General features: G+C 43.4%; 1 long non-coding RNA gene across 1 annotated transcript in view; it reads left to right on the top strand.

Moving 5' to 3' along the window:
• Positions 1-2,237: 2,237 nt before the first annotated feature.
• The window catches only part of LOC139063905 (uncharacterized), a 42,272-nt gene continuing 38,385 nt past the window's right edge, over positions 2,238-6,124 (top strand). The window contains exons 1-2 of the long non-coding RNA XR_011517225.1: positions 2,238-2,784; positions 3,020-3,229. This is a non-coding gene — a long non-coding RNA (uncharacterized lncRNA). The remainder of the gene's footprint in view (positions 2,785-3,019; positions 3,230-6,124) is intronic.

Below are 6,124 nucleotides of genomic sequence, written 5' to 3'. Positions count from 1 at the left end.
TCACTGAGTTGTGTTTCTGTGGAGCATTAAAGTTACTTTACACTGTTTACTGATCACCTCATGTTATTTTGTCAGAAGTAAATATCACGCACCCCCCACCCCTGCCCCCGCACCCTTAAGGAGTGCAAAACTACACTCAGATGGGCTGACTCAAGCCACGCTGTACATTATTATTTAGAACCTCCTTCATTGTTCCCCGTTGTAGAGCTGAGTCAGGGAAGCTGGCTGTTTCTGTTAAAGCTCCATCTGACTGGAATCATTTACCTGTTGTTATGAGGTCCACTACTTCTTTTAGGCTGTTTAAAATTCAATTCATGATTATTTATTACCCATCTGTAGCTGTTTTTGAATAATATTGTATCATCATTTAGTCATACTATACGTTTTAACCTAAATTTCTCTGAGTCGTGTATTAGTTGTCTCTCTACCATTTAGTTGCGTCGTTTGTTGTCATATTTTTATGTAAATGTACTTTAGTACATTTGTTCACACAATTTACTCTATTTGAGTAGCCAACTTCTTTGTTAAATGTATTATTATTATTATTATTTATTAATTTATATTTATTATTCTTTGTATTTGTTGTTTGTTTTTTAATTGTGATAGTGTTAATTTGTCATTTTGTTTTGAATTCAGATTATCGCTCTGTTATCTTGGCTTTGTATTTGCATCTTTGTTTCCAGGAGAACCCACTTGAGTTTTTTTTTTATCCTCCTGTCATGGTCTGCGTCTGCATCTCCCTCATGTGTCTCCTTGTGTGCTCCATCCCCCTCTAAGGATCCTCTTATGTGTCTCTTTGTGTTCCTCATGTGTCCCCTGGTCTGCAACCCTCCAGATTATCCCTCCCAGCTCCTGTGTTCCTTTGGTCTCCCCCAGTCACCCCTCTGCAGTTTTTTATAGGTTCAGCTTTTCATTTTATTAGTCTCTTTAGTGTGTTTTCCCATCGATGTTTGTAGTTTTCCTTCCCCTTACCCCGGCTTTCCACAGGAGCCGTCAGCAGCGCGAGTCGGCCGCGTCTCAGGAGCAGCATGTCGCGGCCTTTACGCGCCGGTTCTATTTTCTACGCGCGACGCCTCTGAAACGGGTCAAGTTCGACATTTTTGGGGAAGGAAAGACAGGAAATTGAACGCGGAAATGGAGAGAAGCTACAGAGATTTTCAGAATAAAGAACGTACTGCCTTCCGGTTGCTTTACTTAAAAAAAAAAGTTACTAACTGTGCGTCCCCGTGAGAAGTTATCACCTAGCTAGCGGTCTTCTTTGTTTTTCAGGTCCGTATTGGCGATTATAAAACGGACAGAACATAAAACACAAACCATGTTGTAGTTTTCTCCTGCTTGTTGTTGTGTTTACTGACAAAGTCACTCGTGTGACTTCGTGCTCTGTCGGTGACAGCTGCTCCCCTGCTGCTTCGCGTCTCGTGGGAAGGGCCAAGCAGCAGCTTACACGAGCAAGACGTGCTGCTGCAGTAACGTGCTGCTGACGGCTCCCGTGGAAACCCGGGGTTAGAATATTAGTTATTTTTGCTGCTCTTCTTGTCTTTAGGTTTTACTCTTAGGTCATGTTAGTTTCCTCTCTGATTAGTTAATTGCTTTCACCTGGTTTCTCTCCCCACACACCTGCAGCCTATCTGCCTCTCATCATGCCCCAGCGTATATAATAACCCTGTCTGCGTCTCTATCTGTGGTTGGGTCATTGTCTCGTGTCACCGTTGTCTCGGTCCCCTCTCTAGATTTGGATCCTCGTTTTGGATGTTCTAGGTTTTGTTATTTGGGACGTTTGAATTTTGTTTTTTGGCTCCCTGCCCCTTTTTGGACTTATTCTTAATAAAAGGATTTTTACGTTATTGCTCTACTCAGTGTCATCTGGTTCTCTGCATCTTTGGGCCCTAACCTCCTCTTGGCTCCCCATCGCATGGATGTAATTTGTGGGGGGGGGGGGGGGGGGGCGCAGGGGGGGGGGGGACGGGGGGGACATGTCCCCCCCACTTTTTCCAAAGTCAAGTTTTGACCCCTGCACTTTTTACCATCCATAAACAATATTACGCTATATTAAATTGACACTGGTTGAGCTCTAGGACCAAGTGAAAAACAACAGTTTGTGTTGAAGCCTGTTTCCCATTAGAGCATACTGTAAAGATACACCCCCCCCCACCCCCCCCACCCCCGTGTCCCCCCCCACTTCTAAAGTGAAATTTACATCCATGCCCCATCGTGACACCTCCTTAAATATAAGCCAGTAAATAAATAAATAAATAATTTAGGGACCAAGTAATATTTGAAAAATAAATTGCATTACTTTTTGTTCTCATTATGGCTCTGTTGAAGTTTAGTTGAGTCTGAATTTTAGAGATTTTGAGTCTTTTGACAGTTTATAACTTAATTATTTGCTAACTTTGCTGCTCAGATGTAGGAAACATGATGTTGAGCTCAACATTGTTGGTACATTTTCAGGTTAATTGAGCTCATTGTTGCTGCGTATTGATTTTTCACATCAGATCTAATTTGTCTGGTGTTTAATTTTCTTTTCTCTGTGTAACCATGTGCTGATTTGATAGAATGGGTAATTAATGCTGTGTGGTGGAATGTGTTTAATAAGGTAATAAATCAGAGTAATATAAAACCAACACACTTCCTGCTGAACCTGTTTTTGTGTCTCATTAATTCTTCAGAATAGATTTTTTTTTCCTAACAGAAAAGTGACCAAATGAAGAGCTGCTGAAGCGTTGGAGTCTGTTTTCAGACCTGCTGCTGCTCTTCATACATCAGGAGGAGAGCTCAGAGAGGGTAATGGAGGTCACCACAGAACGCGATTCTTCTTTTCACCACGACACTGCTCTCGTTCATCTTCTCACTCTATCATCAGCTCATCTCAGCCCTCTTCAGTTCTCCTGTCGCCGCGCTCATTTCTGTTTCTCTGCATTTGTCTTTTTCTGCTTGTGATGGATTTTATCTGCTCTCTGTTCTACTTCCTCTTTTGTTTATTCTGATCTCTTCCTCTCTTTGTCTATTTTTATGCCAGCCTCCTCCTCCTCCTCCTCCTCCTCTGTCGTGTTTTGTTCTGGACATGATGAAGGCCAGGTTCTTACTGGCTACATTAAGCCTACAGCAGGAGGGAGCAGATCAAAGCCTAGCACACACCACATAGAAGCGGGAGATGAAACATCAAGTCTGATGACTGAAGAAAGTCAGAGCTACATGCAACTACTTGGCTCGTTTCCTGCTGAAGGAGGTCAGTGTTTGAGTCTAAACATAAGAGACGATGTTCTGCTTCTGAAACGATCTCAGATCAGCCGGCACTGATAGTTGCTCGGATCGGTTCTGATAAAAGATCAAATGATCCGAGGAGGAGGAAATTAAAACCAGCTCAGAATTTAAATCCAGCAGCTGTCGGATGTGTTTCCAACATCCTTTAGGATTTATTTATAGCAGAAGTTCATCTGATACATGTTCTGAAGTTTGAGACTCAGTGTAACGGTTAGTAGGTGGTAACTTTTAATAAATTATCAAAACAATATAAAGGTACTCAATTAAATGTAATCGTCGTCGTCGTCTTCCTCCGCTTATCCGGGTCCGGGTCGCGGGGGCAGCATCCCAACTAGGGAGCTCCAGACCGTCCTCTCCCCGGCCACCTCCACCAGCTCCTCCGGCAGGACCCCAAGGCGTTCCCGGACCAGATTGGAGATGTAGCCTCTCCAACGTGTCCTGGGTCGACCCGGGGGCCTCCTGCCGGCAGGACATGCCCGACACACCTCCCCAGGGAGGCGTCCAGGAGGCATCCTGACCAGATGCCCAAACCACCTCAACTGACTCCTTTCGATGCGGAGGAGCAGTGGTTCTACTCCGAGTCCCTCCCGAATGTCCGAGCTCCTCACCCTATCTCTAAGGCTGAGCCCGGCCACCCTACGGAGGAAACTCATTTCGGCCGCTTGTATCCGCGATCTCGTTCTTTCGGTCATTACCCAAAGCTCATGACCATAGGTGAGGATTGGGACGTAGATCGACTGGTAAATCGAGAGCCTGGCTTTCTGGCTCAGCTCCCTCTTCACCACGACAGATCGGCTCAGCGTCCGCATCACTGCAGACGCCGAACCAATCCACCTGTCGATCTCCCGATCCCTCCTACCCTCACTCGTGAACAAGACCCCAAGATACTTAAACTCCTCCACTTGAGGTAGGACCTCTCCCCCGACCCGGAGTTGGCAAGCCACCCTTTTCCGGTCGAGAACCATGGTCTCAGATTTAGAAGGTGCTGATACTCATGCGTGTAATATTCCATTCAATTATGTATTATCAATATTATTGAACCTTTAATATTGATGATGAAACTTTGCTTAATCCAGGGAAACAACACTATAATAATCTGACACAGAGACAAAAAATAGTTTATAAAAATCAGTTTATTACTACATTAATGATGAAAGGCTAATGATTATGAATGGTGACTCGCAGTGATGTGAAACGAGACAGTGAATGAAACATGACCTGGTGTGTTTAAGAGTTTTTCTAAGGGACTCAGAAAGGTGTGATGTCTGGTTTCTAAAATAAATCTGGCTGTTTGTTGGATGTGATTTAACAAGTTATCAGACTAATATTTTTTTTAATTGTTATTTGCTTTATTCATATTTTTTAGAAATGTACAGTCTAGCTTACCATTCTAAATTATAAAAAACATTCATTATAAATGTCTGTTGGTTTCACAGTAAAATTAACAACTTTTTGCCAATTCGGATTTTATGTTTTTGAGTGATTTAAGGTTTAATATGCAACCCCTTTATGTCCAAATATAAAAAATAAGTATAAATTCATAAAGTCCTGGTTGTGCTGAAAGGATTGATACCACATAAGGCAGTGGTTATGGTTTTTATTTTGGACTTCCCTCTCCCAGGTCCTGTGCTCTCTTGGCCCCCTCTTAGCCACGCCCCTGTAGTTTCTTTCTGTAGTGTTTTCCTTTAGTGTCAGCTTCCCCTTAGAATACTAGTTATGGTTCATGCCTTCTGGTCTTTTGTTTTTCTCTTAGGTCATTTTCCTTGTTACAGCCTTTCATTATTTAGTGTGTTTTTTCCCACCAGTGTTTTCTTCCTCCTCCCTGAGTTAGTAATTGTGTTCACCTGGTCCCTCTCCCCACACACCTGCAATTCATCTCCCTCTCATCTTCCCAGCCTATATAAGCCCTGTCTTGTCTCTGTGTGGTTGTCGGTCCATTGTATTGTTGACAAAAAAGAATGGACCAACAAACACTGAATGATGAGACAATGCTTATATACACATAGAGGAGCAATTAGGGAAACAGGCAGCAGGTGTGTGGAGTGAAGGCTGGAGGGAAAACAGGTGCATAATATTATCTAAATGGGGAACAGAACCAGAGGAGGGCAGATAAACCTAAAACTATAAAACACAAAAACTAAACCTAAAGACTGAGAGCCAAAAATAAACAACTAATAACTAGAGGGATAAGGACGACTAAATAAAGATAGATTAGGAATGGGGAATGATTAGAAAGACACCTGAGGGAAGTCTACAGAGGGCTGGGGATAATAATGGCACACAAGAGGAAAACCTGGAGTGGGAACTGGAGGGGCTGGGGAACAAGGGGACACAGAACATGACAGACACTTCGTATTAACTCCGAGGAAAGAGAGAGAGTCGGGGTTATAATAGTTAAGAAATTTATTTCTACACAATTTAAACAAGACTAACTTTAACACTCTGTGTACTGATGGACTAAGGTGGAGTGAGACATGATGAATGATGATGGTGTGTGTTTGTGTGTGTGTGTGTGTGTAATGTTATTATCAGAACCAGCAGATCCGGAGAAGCAGTTAGTTCTGAGTGGGAGTGAATGTTTCGCTCTAAACTTTAGTCTGAGATTTATAACACACATGAAACACCATCTGTCGGTCTACGTACCCCAGGGGAAGCCTCCGTTAGATCCAGAATGCCGAGGTCCTCTTGGACCCTCCTTGGTACCGAAACCGGTAGAAAAGCAGCGGTGCCGACCAAACTAGTCTGGGAATGCTTCCAGGTCACGACAGGTTATCACTGGTGTCAACGAGACCCTGAAGGGGTCGTGAGGTTCAGCTTTTATTCTGAAGGAACCGTTGCGGTCAGGTGTAACGTGCAACAG

The sequence above is a fragment of the Nothobranchius furzeri genome, chromosome 1, assembly GCF_043380555.1.
Source record: "Nothobranchius furzeri strain GRZ-AD chromosome 1, NfurGRZ-RIMD1, whole genome shotgun sequence".
Lineage (NCBI taxonomy): Eukaryota > Metazoa > Chordata > Actinopteri > Cyprinodontiformes > Nothobranchiidae > Nothobranchius > Nothobranchius furzeri.
Note: the sequence above shows the minus strand (reverse complement) of the source record. Positions and strands in the feature narration are given on the sequence as shown.